At 38.3% G+C, this 19,816-nt stretch overlaps 1 non-coding gene across 1 annotated transcript; it reads left to right on the top strand.

The window, feature by feature from the left end:
• Positions 1-11,111: 11,111 nt before the first annotated feature.
• LOC148579990 (small nucleolar RNA R71) lies at positions 11,112-11,219 on the top strand. Its single transcript, XR_015898215.1, has one exon. It is a non-coding gene; the product is annotated as a small nucleolar RNA R71 (small nucleolar RNA).
• The last annotated feature ends 8,597 nt before the right edge of the window (positions 11,220-19,816 follow it).

Below are 19,816 nucleotides of genomic sequence, written 5' to 3'. Positions count from 1 at the left end.
GCATTGAAAATAAACTATCTTAATGTTGCAATTATTCAAAGACAGAATTCAAAATATAGAGAAAAACTTAAACATGATTCAGAAATTAGAGAATGTCAACCATGGGACTTAACAACCTTGAGCAGCTTCATCTTCAGTTCATTGGCCCTTTGCCTTTGTCTTTCTTCTTGGAAGGGGAGGAGTCATCTTCATCCTTTTTGGAAGATCCTTCTTATGCCTTAGCATCTTTGGGCTTCCAAAATCCTAGCCTCCTCATGTAGTTCCTTTCATCATCCTTGTGTTTGGCTAGAATTTCCTCTTGTCTTGCACTCAGCTCCTCCATTCCTTGCATGAACGTTGGGTATCCTGGGTTTAGAGCGGCCACAGCATTACACAAGTGATTCAGCTTCGCTTGTGTGTTGATGTCATATTGCCTCCTTGAGATAGTTCTGGCATCATAGAGATGCCTGAATTCAGCAAGGTTCCTCTGTTGCCATTTGCCTTGCTCTACTATTTTGTCAAGTGCACTTCGCACCTCTCCCCAGTCAAACTGTTCTTGCTGCTCCTTCCTCATGTGCTCCCAACTCCCTTGGAGTTGTTGGATGTTCTGGTTCACTTGGCTCTATTGTTGTTGTTGAGTATCCTTGAGTTGATTGACATCCTCCCTCAGATAACGTAGGTCTCCCTTCATTTGGTGTACCTCTCCTTGCAATTGTTCCCAATTAAATCCCTCTGGAAATTGTTGGTATTGCTGATATGGTGGTGATTGGAGTTCTAGAAAATGTGGTTGCTCCTCTGCCTCTTCTTTTTCTTACTGTTGTTCCACATGTGGCCCATGGGCATGAGCTCTATGCTCTCTGGCCCTCTGAAGTGGATTGACAGCTACCACTTTGGCAATCTTTTTGGCAGTTATGGGCTTTTCTTGCTCCACTAGCACTTCATCAATTATCCTCTCCACCCCTGCTTCATCACACAGCCTTTGAATGATGCTGGAGAATGCCAACCTTGAGCTATCCTTGGTGCTTTTCAGAATTTTGTTGATGTTGTTGGCAATCAATTTTCCAACATTGACATTCTCACCTTTCATGATGCTGTATATGAGCACAGCTCTCTCTTTGGTCATCTCTGAAGTGTTGGATGTAGGGATTAGGGACCTCCTCACAAAATCCAGCCACCTTCTAGCTTGGGGGCTCAAGTCTCTTCTTCTCAGCTGGTTGGGCCTCCCATCCTTATCGTTTATCCACTGCACATTTAACACACATATTTCATTTAGGATTTCATCAAATCTTGGGTCTTGTTGCTTCATTCTTTCCTCATAGCTCCGGGTGGAAGTTGTCTATTTCACCATTAGCATCCTCTCTATGTTAGTGGGGCTGTAATCAATGGACTTCCCCCTTGCATAGCTAAGATAGCCATAGGGTTATCCTGGCTGAGGCACGGCATTAGCATAGAATTCTCTCACCAAGCTTTCCACCACCTTCCTTGGAGGGTTGCACAAGAGTTCCCAGCCTCTATTATTTATCTCCCTGTTGATCTCAGGGTGGTTGATAAACCACTATTTTATGGTTTATCTTGTGCTCAATTGAGTGGATTTTATCAATCTTTACCCACTTATTCATACTATTTGCATGTTTTATATTTTCCTTCCTGATTTTGTGCTATGATTGAAAACATGTTTCCTTGGTCTTAAATTGCTAATATTAATTCTCTCTTATTACCATTAGATGCCTTGATATATGTGTTAAGTGATTTCAGAGTTTATAGGGCAGGGATGGCTTAGAGGATGGAAAGGAAGCATGCAAAAATGGAAGGAATACAAGAAGTTGAAGGAACTGCAAAGCTATCAGCCTGACCTCTTCGCACTCAAATGGCTATAACATTAGCTACAGAGATTCAAAGTACGCGGTTCCAGTTGCGTTGGAAAGCTAACATCCGGGGCTTCGATTTGATATATAATATGCTATAGTTGCCCTGACGCTAGGCAACGCAAACGCGCGCTCACGCGGATGCGTTGCAGTGACGAAAATCAGCGTGGCAGATTTCTTCTCCAGCGATTTTTGGGCTGTTTTCGACCCAGTTTTCGGCCCAGAAAACACAGATTAGAGGCTATAAAGTGGGGGAATCCATTAATTTATAATCATCAGCTCATAATTCATAATTTTTAGTTTTAGATGTAGCTTTTAGAGGGAGAGGTTATCTCCTCTCTTAGGATTTAGGATTAGGATTCCTTTTAATTTTATTGCTTCAATACCAGGTCCAATATTTTCCTTTAATTAATGCCTCTCTTCTATTTTTAATTATTCCAATTCTCTTACTTGTTAATGTTCCAATTTAGCTTATGAACCTTCCCATGTTAAGATTTGAATGTTCTATTTAATATATTTTGAGGTATTTCAGTTATAAGATTGTTTTATTTATGCTATGAATGCTTTCGATTTATCCAAATTATTTTCATTCGAGTAGATTCTCTTTCCTTTTGGCTCTGGTTAAGTAATTGGTAATGCTGGATTATCAAATAAAACAGTGGTTAAAGTTGGCAGATTACTAATTGATCTAGATCGCTCTAAGGCTAGTCTTCCCACAGGGATTGACTAGGACTTGAGGATCAAGCTAATTAGTCCACTTGTCTTAACTAAGTGGGATTAAAAACCAATTCTCATCACTGTTGATAAGGATAACTAGGATAGGACTTCCAGTTCTTATACCTTGCCAAGAGTTTTATTTTATAGTTATTTATTTATTTTACTTTTCATACTTCTTTCTTACTTTCAAAACCCCCCAATTTACAAGACTCATAACCAATAATAAGAACACCTCCCTGCAATTCCTTGAGAAGACGACCCGAGGTTTAAATACTTCGGTTATCAATTTATTTAGGGTTTGTTACTTGTGACAACCAAAACTTTTGAAAGAAAGGATGGTTGCTTGGTTTAGAAACTATACCTGCAACGGAAATTTATTCTGAATTCTAAACCGTCAATCTTCAGTTCTTCAAAATGGCGTCGTTGCCGGGAAATTGCAAACGTGTGCCTTATTATTGGTTATTGTTAATATTTGCTTTTTACCTGTTTATTTGTTTTTATTTTTGTTTTTTTTTTTTGCTTTTTCGTAAATTAAGAGGTTATTATTTTTTATTTAATTATTAAAAATTTTTTAAAAAATTTATTCTTGGTGATCATCTTGATCTTCAAGTTGTTCTTCGTGTTCATCTTGACCTTCAAGTTGTTCTTAGTTGTTTTCTTCGTTTTGATATAAAAATTTTAAGTTTGGTGTCATTTTATTGTTTTTCTCTTTCCTCATTAAATTCAAAAATTCAAAATTTAAAACTCAAATTTCAAATTTCAAATTTCAAATTAAAAAAAAAAATTTTAAATTCAAAATTTCAAAATTTCAAATTTCAATTTTCAAAATTCAAATCTTGTTTTAAAAAATCATATCTTTTTCAAAATCTTATCTTATCTTATTTCAAAAATCAAATTTCAAACTTCAATATTTAAAATTCCAAAATTCAAAATCCAAATTTAAAATTTTAAAATTTAAAATTTTAAAAATCAAACCTTTTCAAAATTTAAATCTTTTTCAAATTTTTATCTTATATTGTTGACTTTTTCAAAATTCAAATTTCAAAAAATTTAAAAATTCAAATTTAAAAATTTTCAAATTTCAAATTTCAAAATTCAAATTTTCAAAATTCAAAATTCAAAATTTCAAAATTTAATTTTCAAAATTCAAAATTTAATTTTTAATAACCTTTTAATTTAAATTTATTTTTATTTTTGTTTTTAAATTTTATTTGCTACTATGAACTCTCACCCCTTTGGCTATGAGTCTGGTTACAATTATGTTGTAGGAAGAGGAAATTACAATGAGAATAAGCATCAAGGTTGGAGCAATCAATGATGGGAGGAGCCACAAGGATTTGATCAACCTTCATGGCAACAACCACCTCCAATGGACTATCAACAACCACCACCATATGCCTATGAACCCTTTCCTCAACATGATTTTGAACCACCATACTCACAAGCCCCTTACCACCAAACACCACCATATAACCCTAACCCGCATCCACCATACCAACCACCTTATGAGCCAAATGAACCATACACAAAACCACCCCGATTCCAACACAACTACTCTCATGAACCACCACCTCAATATACACCATCTCCTTATCATTATCAAGATGAACCACCTTCCTATTATGAACCCTCTCTCCCAACCAATGAACCCTCATATCCACCCCAACCTCCAATGGATGACAGACTTCGTGTTATTCTTCAAGGGCAAGCGAAGATGCAAAGGAGTGTACTGGAACTTACTATTGCCTTAACCGAGATAGTAAATATAATAGCTTCCCGACATCTGAGCACCCAAAGTACTCCCATGGCTGCATGTGGAGAATCAAAAGAAGAGCGTAGCATGAAGGAGACACTAGAAACTTCGGTGGACAATGAGGAACATGGCTTTGTATTGGAACAAGTGGAGGAAGCCATAATAGTTGCAGAGGAAGAAACGGTTGAAGACTTGAGAGATGCTGAACCTCCATGGGAAAGTCAAGACATAGAGCCTTGGTGCACGAAATTGTGATGTCCAGGCTCGAACAATCCCCGGCAACGTGAGCAACTTGGTACGTGCAATCGTGATTACACTTTGATTATGTAGAATTCATGGCTCTTTCTTTCCCTGGCAATGGTGCCAAGAACATGGTGCCAATACCATGGTTCACAACTTCGATACAACTAACCAGCAAGTGCACTGGGTCGTCCAAGTAATACCTTACGTGAGTAAGGGTCGAATCCCACGGAGATTGTTGGTATGAAGCAAGCTATGGTCACCTTGCAAATCTCAGTCAGGCAGATATAAATTGATAAAGGGTATTTTCGAATTTAATATAATAAAATAGGGATAGAAATACTCATGTAATTCATTGGTGAGAATTTCAGATAAGCGAATGGAGATGCCTTCGTTCCTCTGAACCTCTGCTTTCCTGCTATCTTCATCCAATCAATCTTACTCCTTTCCATGGCTGGCTTTATGCAAGGGCATCACCGTTGTCAGTGGCTACATCCCCTCCTCTCAGTGAAAAATATGCTCAAATGCTCTGTCACAGCACGGCTAATCATTTGTCGGTTCCCGATCATGCTGGAATAGGATTCACCCTCCTTTTGCGTCTGTCACTAACGCCCAGCACTCGCGAGTTTGAAGCTCGTCACAGTCATTCAATCATTGAATCCTACTCGGAATACCACAGACAAGGTTTAGACTTTCCGGATTCTCTTGAATGCCGCCATCATTCTAGCTTACGCCACGAAGATTCTGGTTAGGAGATCTAAGAGATATTCATTCTAGCTTATTTCATGTAGAACGGAAGTGTTTGTCAGGCACGTGTTCATAGGGGAGAATGGTGATGAGCGTCACACATAATCATCACCTTCATCACGTTCTTGGGTGCGAATGGATATCTTAGAAGCGAAATAAGATGAATTGAATAGAAAACAGTAGTACTTTGCATTAATCTTTGAGGAACAGCAGAGCTCCACACCTTAATCTATGCAGTGTAGAAACTCTACCGTTGAAAATACATAAGTGAAAAAGGTCTAGGCATGGCCGAGAGGCCAGCCCCTCTGATCTAAGAACCAGGTCTCCGAAGATGGTTTACACTAATCAAAGATACCTAATACAATAGTAAAAGGTCCTATTTATAATAAACTAGCTACTAGGGTTTACATGAGTAAGTAATTGATGCATAAATCCACTTCCGGGGCCCACTTGGTGTGTGCTTGGGATGAGCCTGAGTGTTGCACGTGTAGAGGTCCTTCTTGGAGTTGAACGCCAGCTTTTGTGCCAGTTTGGGCGTTCAACTCTGGTTTTGGCTCCTTTTCTGGCGCTGGACGCCAGATTTGGGTAGAAAGCTGGCATTGAACGCCAGTTTACGTCATCTATTCTTGGATAAAGTATAGACTATTATATATTGCTGGAAAGCCCTGTATGTCTACTTTCTAACGCAATTAGAAGCGCGCCATTTCGAGTTCTGTAGCTCCAGAAAATCCACTTTGAGTGCAGGGAGGTCAGAATCCAACAGCATCAGCAGTCCTTTTTCAACCTCTGAATCTGATTTCTGCTCAAGTCCCTCAATTTCAGTCAGAAAATACCTGAAATCACAGAAAAACACACAATCTCATAGTAAAGTCCAGAAATGTGAATTTAACATAAAAACTAATGAAAACATCCCTAAAAGTAACTGGATCCTACTAAAAACATACTAAAGACAATGCCAAAAAGCGTATAAATTATCCGCTCATCACAACACCAAACTTAAATTGTTGCTTGTCCCCAAGCAACTGAAAATCAGATAGGATAAAAAGAAGAGAATATACTATAAATTCCAAACTATCAATGAAACATAGCTTCAATCAAATGAGCGGGACTTATAGCTTTTTGCCTCTTGAATAGTTTTGGCATCTCACTTTATCCATTGAGGTTCAGAATGATTGGCATCTATAGGAACTCAGAGTTCAGATAGTGTTATTGATTCTCCTAGTTCAGTATGATGATTCTTGAACACAGCTTCTTTATGAGTCTTGGCCGTGGCCCTAAGCACTTTGTTTTCCAGTATTACCACCGGATACATAAATGCCATAGACACATAACTGGGTGAACCTTTTCAGATTGTGACTCAGCTTTGCTAAAGTCCCCAATTAGAGGTGTCCAGGGTTCTTAAGCACACTCTTTTTTTTGCTTTGGACCTTGACTTTAACCGCTCAGTCTCAAGTTTTCACTTGACACCTACACGCCACAAGCACATGGTTAGGGACAGCTTGGTTTAGCCGCTTAGACCGGGATTTTATTCCTTTAGGTCCTCCTATCCACTGATGCTCAAAGCCTTGGGATCCTTTTTATTTTCCCTTGCCTTTTGGTTTTAAGGGCTATTGGCTTTTCTGCTTGCTTTTTCTTTTTCTTTCTATATTTTTTTTTCGCCTATTTTTTTTTCTGCAAGCTTTGTTCTTTACTGCTTTTTCTTGCTTCAAGAATCATTTTTATGATTTTTCAGATTATCAAATAACATGTCTCCTAGTCATCATTCTTTCAAGAGCCAACATATTTAACATTCTTAAACAACAACTTCAAAAGACATATGCACTGTTCAAGCATACATTCAGAAAACAAGAAGCATTGTCACCACATCAATATAATTAAACTAAGTTCAAGGATAAATTCGAAACTCATGTACTTCTTGTTCTTTTGAATTAAAACATTTTTCATTTAAGAGAGGTGATGGATTCATAGGACATTTATAACTTTAAGACAAAGTTACTAACTACTAGTGATCATGTAATGAAGACACAAACATAGATAAGCACATAACATAGAAAATGAAAAATAGAGAAAGCAAGAACAAGGAATGAATCTACCTTAGTGATGGTGGCGTTTCCTTCTTGAGGAACCAATGATGTCCTTAAGCTCTTCTATGTCTCTTCCTTGTCTTTGTTGCTCCTCCCTCATTGCTTTTTGATCTTCTCTTATTTCATGAAGCATGATGGAGTGCTCTTGATGTTCTACCCTTAGTTGTCCTATATTGGAACTCAATTCTCCTAGGGAGGTGTTGATTTGCTCCCAATAGTTTTGTGGAGGAAAGTGCATTTGAGGCATCTCTGGGATCTCATGGTGATGAGCTTCCTGCGCCTCTTGAGCTCCATGAATGGGCTCTCTTGCTTGCTCCATCTTTTTCTTAGTGATGGGCTTGTCCTCTTTAATGAGGATATCTCCTTCTATGAAAGCTCCAACTGAGTAACATAGATGGCAAATGAGGTGAGGGAAGGCTAACCTTGCCATAGTGGAGGACTTGTCAGCCACCTTGTAGAGTTCTTGAGGTATAATCTCATGAACTTCCACCTCTTCTCCAATCATGATGCTATGGATCATGATGGCCCGGTCTATAGTAACTTCAGACCGGTTGCTAGTGGGAATGATTGAGCATTGAATGAACTCCAACCATCCTCTAGCTACAGGCTTGAGGTCCAATCTTCTTAGTTGAACCGGCTTGCCTTTGGAGTCAATCTTCCATTGAGCTCCTTCTACACATATGTCCATAAGGACTTGGTCCAACCTTTGATTAAAGTTGACCCTTCTAGTGTAGGGGCGTTCATCTCCTTGCATCATGGGCAAGTTAAACGCCAACCTCACATTCTCCGGACTAAAATCTAAGTATTTCCCCCGAACCATTGTAACATAGTTCTTTGGATCCGGGTTCTTACTTTGATCATGGTTCTTGGTTATCCATGCATTGGCATAGAACTCTTGAACCATTAGGATGCCGACTTGTTGGATGGGATTTGTTAGAACTTCCCAACCTCTTCTTTGAATTTCATGTCGGATCTCTGGATACTCATTTCTTTTGAGTTTAAAAGGGACCTCAGGGATCACCTTCTTCTTGGCCACAACATCATAGAAGTGGTCTTGATGGGCTTTGGAGATGAACCTTTCCATCTCCCATGACTCGGATGTGGAAGCTTTTGTCTTCCCCTTCCCCTTTCTAGAGGATTCTCCGGTCTTAGGTGCCATCAATGGTAATGGAAAAACAAAAAGCTTATGCTTTTACCACACCAAACTTAGAATATTGCTCGCCCTCGAGCAATAAAAGAAAGAATAAATGAAGAAGAAGAAGAAATGGAGGAGAGGGAGAAGGGAAGGTGTTTCGGCCAAGAAGGGTATAGAGGGGTGTGTTGTGTGGATTTGAGGAATAATGGAGGGCTTTATATAGGGAAGGGAGGGGGGAAGGTTTCGGCCATATGGGTGGGTTTGGGTGGGAAATTAGTTTTGAATTTTGAAGGTAGGTGGAGTTTATGAGGTAGGTTTATAGGGAAGAGTGGATGGATGTGAGTGGTGAAGAGGTGATGGGGAAGAGAGATTGAGGTGATTGGTGAAGGGTTTTTGGGGAAGAGTGTTTATGGGGTTGTGTGAAAGAGAGTGGTGAGAAGAAGTGAGTGGAGGTAGGTGGGGATCCTGTGGGGTCCACAGATCCTGAGGTGTTCAAGGATTTACATCCCTGCACCCATTAGGCATGTAAAAATGCCTTTGCACCCAACTCTGGGCGTTCAGCGCCAGATTGGTGGCCATTTTGGGCGTTCAACGCCCATTTGTGTGCCATTTCTGGTGTTGAACGCCAGAACCATGCCTGTTCTGGCGTTCAGCGCCCAGAAGCTGCCCATTTTGGGCGTTCAGCGCCAGAACCATGCTCTGTTTTGGCGCTGAACGCCAGACAGATGCTCCTCCAGGGTGTGATTTTTCTTTTGCTATTTTTAATTCCGTTTTCAATTTTTCTATTTATTTTGTGACTCCACATGATCATGAACCTAAGAAAACATGAAAAATAATGAAAATAAAAATTAGATAAACATTGGGTTGCCTCCCAACAAGCGCTTCTTTAATGTCAATAGCTTGACAGTGGGCTCTCATGAGCCTCACAGATGTGCAGAGCTTTGTTGAGACTCTCCAACACCAAACTTAGAGTTTGGATATGGGAGTTCAACACCAAACTTAGAGTTTGGTTGTGGCCTCCCAACACCAAACTTAGAGTTTGACTGTGGGGGCTCTGGTTGACTCTGCTTTGAGAGAAGTTTTTTATGCTTCCTCTCCATGGATGCAGAGAGAGATCCTTGAGTTGTAAACACAAGGTTGTCCTCATTTAATTGAAGGATTAATTCTCCTCTGTCCACATCAATCACAGCTCTTGCAGTGGCTAGGAAAGGTCTTCTTAGGATGATGGATTCATCCTCTTCCTTTCCAGTATCCAGGACTATGAAATCAGCAGGGATGTAAAGGCCTTCAACTTTTACTAACACGTCCTCTACTTGTCCATAAGCCTGTTTTCTTGAATTGTCTGCCATCTCTAATGAGATTTTAGCAGCTTGCACCCCATAGATTCCCAGTTTCTCTATTACAGAGAGGGGCATGAGGTTTATTCCTGAACCAAGGTCACACAGAGCCTTAAAGATCATGGTGCCTATGGTACAAGGTATTATGAAGTTCCCAGGATCCTGTCTCTTCTGAGGCAATGTCAGTTGATCCAGATCACTTAGTTCATTGATGAACAAGGGAGGTTCAACTTCCCAAGTATCAATGCCAAATAATTTGGCATTTAGCTTCATGATTGCACCAAGAAACTTGGCAGTTTGCTCTTCAGTAACATCCTCATTCTCTTCAGAAGAGGAATACTCATCAGAGCTCATGAAGGGCATAAGGAGGTTCAATGGAATCTCTATGGTCTCTAGATGAGTCTCAGATTCCTTTGGTTCCTCAGAGGGAAGCTCCTTATTGGTCACTGGACGTCCCAGAAGGTCTTCCTCCTTGGGATTCACGTCCTCCTCTCCCTCATTGGGTTCGGCCATTTTGCTTATGTCAATGGCCTTGCACTCTCCTTTTGGATTCTCTTCTGTATTGCTTGGGAGAGTACTGGGAGGGATTTTAGTGATCCTTTTACTCAGCTGGCCCACTCGTGCTTCCAAATTTCTAATGGAAGACCTTGTTTCATTCATGAAGCTCACAGTGGCCTTGGATAGATCAGAGACTAGATTTGCTAAATTAGAAGCATTTTGTTCAGAGTTCTCTGTCTGTTGCTGAGTGGATGATGGAAAAGGTTTATTATTGTTAAACCTGTTTCTTGCACCATTATTAAAGCCTTGTTGAGGCTTTTGATCCTTCCATGTGAAATTTGGATGATTTCTCCATGATGAGTTATAGGTGTTTCCATAAGGTTCACCTAAGTAATTCACCTCTGCTATTGCAGGGTTCTCAGGATCATAAGCTTCTTGAGTACTGTTGGATGCAGCTTGCATTCCATTCAGACTCTGAGAGATCATATTGACTTGCTGAGTCAATATTTTGTTCTGAGCCAATATGGCATTCAGAGTATCAACTTCAAGAACTCCCTTCTTCATAGGCGTCCCATTATTCACAGGATTCCTTTCAGAAGTGTACATGAACTGGTTATTAGAAACCATGTCAATAAGTTCTTGAGCTTCTGCAGGCGTTTTCTTTAGGTGAATGGATCCACCTGCAGAAGTGTCCAGTGACATTTTTGATAGCTCAGATAAACCATCATAGAATATATCCAGGATGGTCCATTCTGAAAGCATGTCAGAAGGATACTTTTTGGTCAACTGTTTGTATCTTTCCCAAGCTTCATAGAGGGATTCACCTTCTTTCTGTCTGAAGGTTTGAACATCAGCTCTAAGCTTGCTCAGCTTTTGAGGAGGAAAGTACTTGGCTAAGAAAGCCGTGACCAGCTTATCCCAAGAGTTCAGGCTGTCTTTGGGTTAAGAATCCAACCATAATCTAGCTCTGTCTCTTATAGCAAAAGGGAAAAGCATGAGCCTGTAGACTTCAGGATCTACTCCATTAGTCTTAACAGTATCACATATCTGCAAGAATTCAGTTAAGAACTGAAAAGGATCTTCAGATGGAAGTCCATGGAACTTGCAGTTCTGCTGCATCAGAGAAACTAATTGAGGTTTCAGCTCAAAGTTGTTTGCTCCAATGGCAGGAATGGAGATGCTTCTTCCATGTAAATTGGAATTAGGTGCAGTAAAGTCACCAAGCATCTTCCTTACATTATTATTATTTTCGGCTGCCATCTCCTCTTCCTGTTCGAAAATTTCTGAAAGGTTATTTCTGGATTGTTGCAATTTAGCTTCTCTTAATTTTCTCTTCAGAGTCCTTTCAGGTTCCGGATCTGCTTCAACAAGAATATTCTTGTCCTTGCTCCTACTCATATGACAAAGAAGAGGCACAGAAAAAATAATAATAATAGAGACCCTTTATACCACAGTATAGGGATCCCTTTGTGAGTGGAAGAAAAGAGGGGGAGATAAAGAATATAATGTAATGGAAGAAACACAACTGTGAGGAGGGTTGAGATGTGAGATGAGATGTTAGTAAATGAATAAATAAATAGAATAAGATGGGAGAGAAGGAATTTTCGAAAATGATTTTTGAAAAAGAGTTAGTGATTTTTGAAAATAGTTTTTGAAAAATGTTAGTAATTTTCGAAAATTAAGATTTAAAAATTAAAATAATTAGTAAATTAAAAAGAAATTTTGAAAAAGGGGAAGATATTTTCGAAAATTAGAGGGAGAGAGTTAGTTAGGTGGTTTTGAAAAAGATAAGAAACAAACAAAAAGTTAGTTAGCTAGTTGAAACAAATTTTGAAAAGATAAGAAGTTAGAAAGTTAGAAAAGATATTTTGAAATCAAATTTTTGAAAAAGATAAGATAAGAAGATATTTTTGAAAAGATATGATAGAAATTAGTTTTGAAAAAGATTTGATTTTTAAAATCTCAATTAATGACTTGATTCATAAGAAATCACAAGATATGATTCTAGAACTTAAAGTTTGAATCTTTCTTAACAAGCATGTAACAAACTTCAAATTTTTGAATCAAAACATTAATTGATTATGTTATTTTCGAAAATTTGATATAAAAATAAGAAAAAGATTTTTGAAAAATATTTTTGGAATTTTCGAAAATAACTAAGAATTTTGAAAAAGATTTGATTTTTGAAAAAGATTTTGAAAAAGATAAGATTTTCAAATTGAAAATTTGATTTGACTCATAAGAAACAACTTGATTTTAAAATTTTTTGAAAAAGTCAACTCAAATTTTCGAATTTGATGAGAGAAAAAGGGAAACATATTTTTTTAATTTTTGAATTTTTATGATGAGAGAGAAAAACACTAAAAAGATGCAATGCATGAAATTTTTAGATCAAAACAATGAATGCATGCAAGAATGCTATGAATGTCAAGATGAACACTAAGAACACTTTGAATGTCATGATGAACATCAAGAACATATTTTTGAAAATTTTTAATGCAAAGAAAACATGCAAGACACCAAACTTAGAATTCTTTAATGCTTAGACACTAAGAATTCAAGAATGCATATGATAAACATGAAAAGACACAAAACAAAAAATTATCAAGATCAAACAAGAAGACTTACCAAGAACAACTTGAAGATCATGAAGAACACCATGAATGCATGAGAATTTTCGAAAAATGCAAGATGCATATGCAAGTGACACCAAACTTATAACATGACTCAAGACTCAAACAAGAAACACAAAAAAAATATTTTTGATTTTTATGATTTTCTAATTTTTTTTTGGATTTTTATTTCGAAAATTATATGAAAAAGAAAAAATAAGGATTCCAAAATTTTTTACATGAATTCCAGGAATCTTGCCATGTTTAGTCTAAAGCTTCAGTCCAGGAATTAGACATGGCTCACGAGCCAGCCAAGCTTTCAATGAAAGCTCCGGTCCAAAACACTAGACATGGCCAATGACCAGCCAAGCTTCAGCATGTAATTCAGACATGACACGCCTGACGTACTCATTCCCAAAGGAATTAGACATGGCTTTACAGCCAGCCAGGCTTCAACATGCTTCATGAAACACTAGAATTCATTCTTAAAAATTTTGAATAAAATTTTTGAAAACATTTTTATATTATTTTCGAAAACAGATGAGAAAATTTTAGAAATATTTTTGAAAAATTTTTGAAAATAAAATAAAAAGAAAATTACCTAATCTGAGCAACAAGATGAACCGTCAGTTGTCCAAACTCGAACAATCCCCGGCAACGGCGCCAAAAACTTGGTGCACGAAATTGTGATGTCCAGGCTCGAACAATCCCCGGCAACGTGAGCAACTTGGTACGTGCAATCGTGATTACACTTTGATTATGTAGAATTCATGGCTCTTTCTTTCCCTGGAAATGGCGCCAAGAACATGGTGCCAATACCATGGTTCACAACTTCGATACAACTAACCAGCAAGTGCACTGGGTCGTCCAAGTAATACCTTACGTGAGTAAGGGTCGAATCCCACGGAGATTGTTGGTATGAAGCAAGCTATGGTCACCTTGAAAATCTCAGTCAGGCAGATATAAATTGATATGGGTATTTTTGAATTTAATATAATAAAATAGGGATAGAAATACTCATGTAATTCATTGGTGAGAATTTCAGATAAGCGAATGGAGATGCCTTCGTTCCTCTGAACCTCTGCTTTCCTACTATCTTCATCCAATCAGTCTTACTCCTTTCCATGGCTGGCTTTATGCAAGGGCATCACCGTTGTCAGTGGCTACATCCCCTCCTCTCAGTGAAAAATATGCTCACATGCTCTGTCACAGCACGGCTAATCATCTGTCGGTTCCCGATCATGCTGGAATAGGATTCACCCTCCTTTTGCGTCTGTCACTAACGCCCAGCACTCGCGAGTTTGAAGCTCGTCACAGTCATTCAATCATTGAATCCTACTCGGAATACCACAGACAAGGTTTAGACTTTCCGGATTCTCTTGAATGCCGCCATCATTCTAGCTTACGCCACGAAGATTCTGGTTAGGAGATCTAAGAGATATTCATTCTAGCTTATTTCATGTAGAACGGAAGTGTTTGTCAGGCACGTGTTCATAGGGGAGAATGGTGATGAGCGTCACACATAATCATCACCTTCATCACGGTCTTGGGTGCGAATGGATATCTTAGAAGCGAAATAAGATGAATTGAATAGAAAACAGTAGTACTTTGCATTAATCTTTGAGGAACAGCAGAGCTCCACACCTTAATCTATGGAGTGTAGAAACTCTACCGTTGAAAATACATAAGTGAAAGGTCTAGGCATGGCCGAGAGGCCAGCCCCTCTGATCTAAGAACCAAGCGTCCGAAGATGGTTTACACTGATCAAAGATACCTAATACAATAGTAAAAGGTCCTATTTATAATAAACTAGCTACTAGGGTTTACATGAGTAAGTAATTGATGCATAAATCCACTTTCGAGGCCCACTTGGTGTGTGCTTGGGCTGAGCCTGAGTGTTGCACGTGTAGAGGTCCTTCTTGGAGTTGAACGTCAGCTTTTGTGCCAGTTTGGGCGTTCAACTCTGGTTTTGGCTCCTTTTCTGGCGCTGGACGCCAGATTTGGGTAGAAAGCTGGTGTTGAACGCCAGTTTACGTCGTCTATTCTTGGCCAAAGTATGGACTATTATACATTTCTGGAATGCCCTAGATGTCTACTTTCCAACGCAATTGGAAGCGAGCCATTTCGAGTTCTGTAGCTCCAGAAAATCCACTTTGAGTGCAGGGAGGTCAGAATCCAACAACATCAGCAGTCCTTTTTCAACCTCTGAATCTGATTTCTGCTCAAGTCCCTCAATTTCAGTCAGAAAATACTTGAAATCACAGAAAAACACACAATCTCATAGTAAAGTCCAGAAATGTGAATTTAACATAAAAACTAATGAAAACATCCCTAAAAGTAACTAGATCCTACTAAAAACATACTAAAAACAATGCCAAAAAGCGTATAAATTATCCGCTCATCAAGCCTTCTTCCAAGACGGTTGCAATTGATGTTGAGGAGGGTGTACAACCTCCAAGGCATGTCGTGGCTAAAGACTTGGAAAAGGTTGATCAAGAGATGGAGATTCAAGGAAAAGAGGCACAACCTCTCATGCCCTTGGTGAGCAATGAAGAAGATATTAAATTGGAAGAAAGCTACCAAGAGGAAGAGGTTGAAATTGAAGAAGCTTGCAAAGAGGTGGAAGTTGTCAGAGAAGAGCACAAGGGAGTGGAGCTTGAAAGTTCATTAGAAACACCTCTCCCAAGGACATTACCATCCAACACAACGTTCAAGTGGGTAAAATTCTTATCCTTGACCTTTACTTTCTCACTTGAATATGGGCTACTTGAGATAGATGGTAAACTTAGAGCTCTTTGCGGCATTAAGAGTAAAAGGAAGATGGTTAGTGGTTGGAGTTGTCAAGCAAGGTTCAACATGGTTGTGTGCTCAAATTTTAAATGCAAGGGTTGGTGTAAAGCTCAACTGAATGGGTCTAGGAATTTGTTTGGCCACTTTAGTGAGAATTCAGATTGCTTGCTACCCGGATGGAATCATGATGATCAACAAGAAGACGGGTGCAAAAGCAAGGTTTGGGACCCTAGAATTCAATCTAGAAATCAACATTCTTGGGGCCTTCTCACTTGCTTTAACTTACTTGAAGGCTTTCTGCGCCTAGTTTGGGATCCCGGAGGCCATTGGAATTACAAACATTGGTGGAGATTCAAGGATCAGTACAAGCACAAGCCACCATAACAAAGAGCTCCCCAAGTGTCCAACTTAAGGACTTTAACTAAAAGTGCTAGGTGGGAGACAACCCACCATGGTATGATCGTTCCTTTTCTATTTCTTCAATTTTGATTTTATTTAGTTTTGTTTGTTTTTGAGTTTTATTTTACTTCATTAAACCTGGAATAATTCATAACATCTGCATACTGCATTTTGCATTTTGCATAAAAAAAACAATTTGCACGCGACGCGTAAGCGTCGCTGACGCGTCCGCGTCACAAGTGCATTAGGAAGAAAAGAAAAGTGAACAGAGAGTCACGCGAAAGCGTGGCTGCAGGCGTGCCTTTGGCACAAATTGATCCACGCGACCGCGTCGCTGACGTATCCGCGTCATTTGCGAAAAATGCCTCCCACGTGTCTGCGTCACACACGCGAACGCGTGGCTCTGTAAAATCCATGTAAAGGGGTGCATGGCAGAGAGTTATGATGGAGAGGGGCTGGACTTGTGCTGGAAGCACAAGTCCTCCCATATGAACGCGTGCCCCACGCATTCGCGTCATTTTTAAAAGAAAGGCCATTCACGTGATCGCGTCAACCACGCGATCGCGTCACCCAGATTTTTGGCAATATGCATTTAAATAGAGAGTTGTGCTTACGCAAGGTTTCACTCGTGCCAATCGCACAAATCAGGCCACGCGATCGCGTGACCCACGCATCCGCGTCACCTGACCTTATCGCGCACCATGCGACCGCGTCATTCACGCGTCCGCGTCGCCTGCGCCGCACAACTTATCTGGATCAGCGCCAATTATCTTGTCTTTTCTTTTCTAATCCTAATCTCTTCTATCTCTTCTTTTTTCTTCTTTCTTTCTTACTTTATTTCTTTCACTTCTCATTCTTTTTCACCTTCATTCTATTTTACTTAATTTATTTGCATACTTTCATTCATTGCATTATTTTCATTGGTGTTAGAAATTTATTTGGGTCATTATTTTCTATATTTTTGTGGATTATTAAAGGAATTGTTTGCAATTTTATATCACTTTTTAAAAAAGTTGCTTGCATGTTCAATTTAAATACTTTCAATAGCTTATTTACCATGCTTGCTATGTGTTTGTGAAAAAGCCCGTATGGCATTGTGCACTATTTTTAGATTTCTTTTATTCTACTACTCTAAATGCTTGCTTTTCACAAAACCCTTTTTATACTTTACTACTTAAAAATAATTGTTATCACAAACATGTTAGTTTGAAAGACTTGGTAATCTAATTTGGACATTGAATGCTTGATCTATGCTACTCATGCCTTTGCCAGCATGCCAATAAACATCTTGCATTTAATTGTTATTACATGCACCTGCTATATTTCCATTGATGAAACTTTTCACATGTAGTCATGACCATGTGTTAACGTCATTCTTCTTTATTGTGCATTGATTACCACCTTTCCCGCTCTCTTCCTTTCTCTAACCCTTAGCTTTAAAAGTTACTTTCTTCTTCCCTTTTCAGGATGGCCACCAAGAAGGATAAAGAGAAAGCTACTCCCAAACCACCGGCAAGGAAAGGAACAAAAAGAGCCCCAGCTGAGGAACCACAACCCCCATCCACTTGCACATCTTAGCATGCACCGAAGACGGTGCAATCTTTAAGTGTGGGGAGGTCAATACTGACTTCTAGGGGTTAGTTACCTTCTTTTCAACACCAATATTCTATTTTCTTTGTTTGTTCATTGTTGCATTTGCATATTTAATTGCATGTTTATTTGATTTTGTGCATATTTTACCACTTGGTTGAAGTAATATTTTCTTTTTCAAGAAATTTTTATAGTATTTCACTAATTTAAATTGAAAAATTTGTGTTAAACTTGTTTGGAAGTTGTATTTAGAACATGGTTTTTGAGCCAAAGAACACACAACCTGTAAGATTTTGAGCTTATTTATATGGTTACATTATTTAACCATAAATTTTTATTCTTGTGTGTTTTCTTCTCTATGATTGCAATCTTTGCTTTGTTCCATTCTATATGTCCATTATTTAGTGTATTTATATGCTTGCATATGATTGAGGCCATTATTTGTTATTAGCTCACTTATCCCAAATAAGCCTACCTTTTACATCACCCTTGTTAGCCACTTTGAACTTTTTAACCCCCTTCTATTTCATAACTACATTACTAGCCTTAAGTAGAAAAACAAAATAAAAATTTCAAGTTGAATCTTTGGTTAGCTTAAGATAGATATTGTGTATAATTTAAGTGTGGGGAATTTTATGGAAACATAGGATGATATGAAAAAGTAGGGAATTAAATTGAATAAGTTATTTGAAAATTTGGGAAGCATGCTCATGTGAAATCAAAATAATTAAATTACCATGTGCATTGAAAAAAAATATATATATATTAAGAAATTAAATAAGGGGATACAAAAAAAAAAAAGAGAAAGAAAAATAATATTATCCCAAATGCAAAATAAAAAGAATCAATGCACATGGGCCAAAATTCAAAAATAAGTTTGATACATGAGCATGTAATACAAAAGTGGAAAAAATTTGGGTAGCTAGGTAAAGCATTTTAAAATTATATAAAGTATGTATATGTTAGGTGAGATCTTAGACTAATCAAGGATTCACTTTATAAAGCTCACTTGGCCATACATATATCCTTACCTTTACCTCAGCCCCATTACAACCCTAAAAAGACCTCATGGTGTTTCCATTGGTACATTAAATATTTGTTGATTGGTTAGATGAAGAACAAAGTTTAGAAAGCATGATTAGAGAAGAGTAGAGTGAATTACCCTATACACTTGAGAGATTAGAGTGCATATACACTACCAGTAAAGGTTCAATGCTTAATTCTATGTTCCCTGCTTTCATGAGCTATCTTCTTACAAGTTTACTTGTCTTTTATTGTATAATTTGAATTAGTGAAATCTGATTTATGTTTGTCTTGGAAGATTTATTTACTTTTAACCAAGTAGGCAGAAACATTTTTCATGTAGTTTCATTCATATAGATAGGATTGCATTTCATACATTTTACCATTTCCCTTCATTCTTTTAGTTCTCTTGAGCTTAGCATGAGGACATGCTAATGTTTAAGTGTGGGGAGGTTGATAAACCACTATTTTATGGTTTATCTTGTGCGACGATTTGGAAGATATAATTGGGGGGGCATGTATGGTTGGGTTCGATTTGTATACTCGGTGGAATTTGGCATATTTTAACCAAACCTTTTGCGTGGGCTCGGCGTGCACTTGTATGGTCTGGAGAAGCTTATTTGTCTTATAGTTTAGGTGCTTTATCTGTTTTTGGCTTTATTGCTTGTTGCTTTGTCTGGTTTAATAATACCGCTTATCTGAGTGAATTTTACGGGCCCACTGATCCAGAAGCTTATCAAGCTTAAGCATTTACTTTTCTAGTTAGAGACCAACGTCTTGGGGCTAATGTAGGATCCGCTCAGGGACCTACCGGTTTAGGTAAATATTTAATGCATTTCCCGACCGGAGAAGTAATTTTTGGGGCGCGAAACTATGCATTTTTGGGATCTACGCGCTCCCTGGTTAGAACCTCTAAGAGGTCCCAATGGTTTGGACTTGAGTAGACTTAAAAAAGACATACAGCCTTGTCAATCTTTACCCACTTATTCATACTATTTGCATGTTTTATATTTTCCTTCCTGATTTTGTACTATGATTGAAAACATG

The sequence above is a fragment of the Arachis ipaensis genome, chromosome B10, assembly GCF_059453495.1.
Source record: "Arachis ipaensis isolate K30076 ecotype BB chromosome B10, ASM5945349v1, whole genome shotgun sequence".
Lineage (NCBI taxonomy): Eukaryota > Viridiplantae > Streptophyta > Magnoliopsida > Fabales > Fabaceae > Arachis > Arachis ipaensis.
Note: the sequence above shows the minus strand (reverse complement) of the source record. Positions and strands in the feature narration are given on the sequence as shown.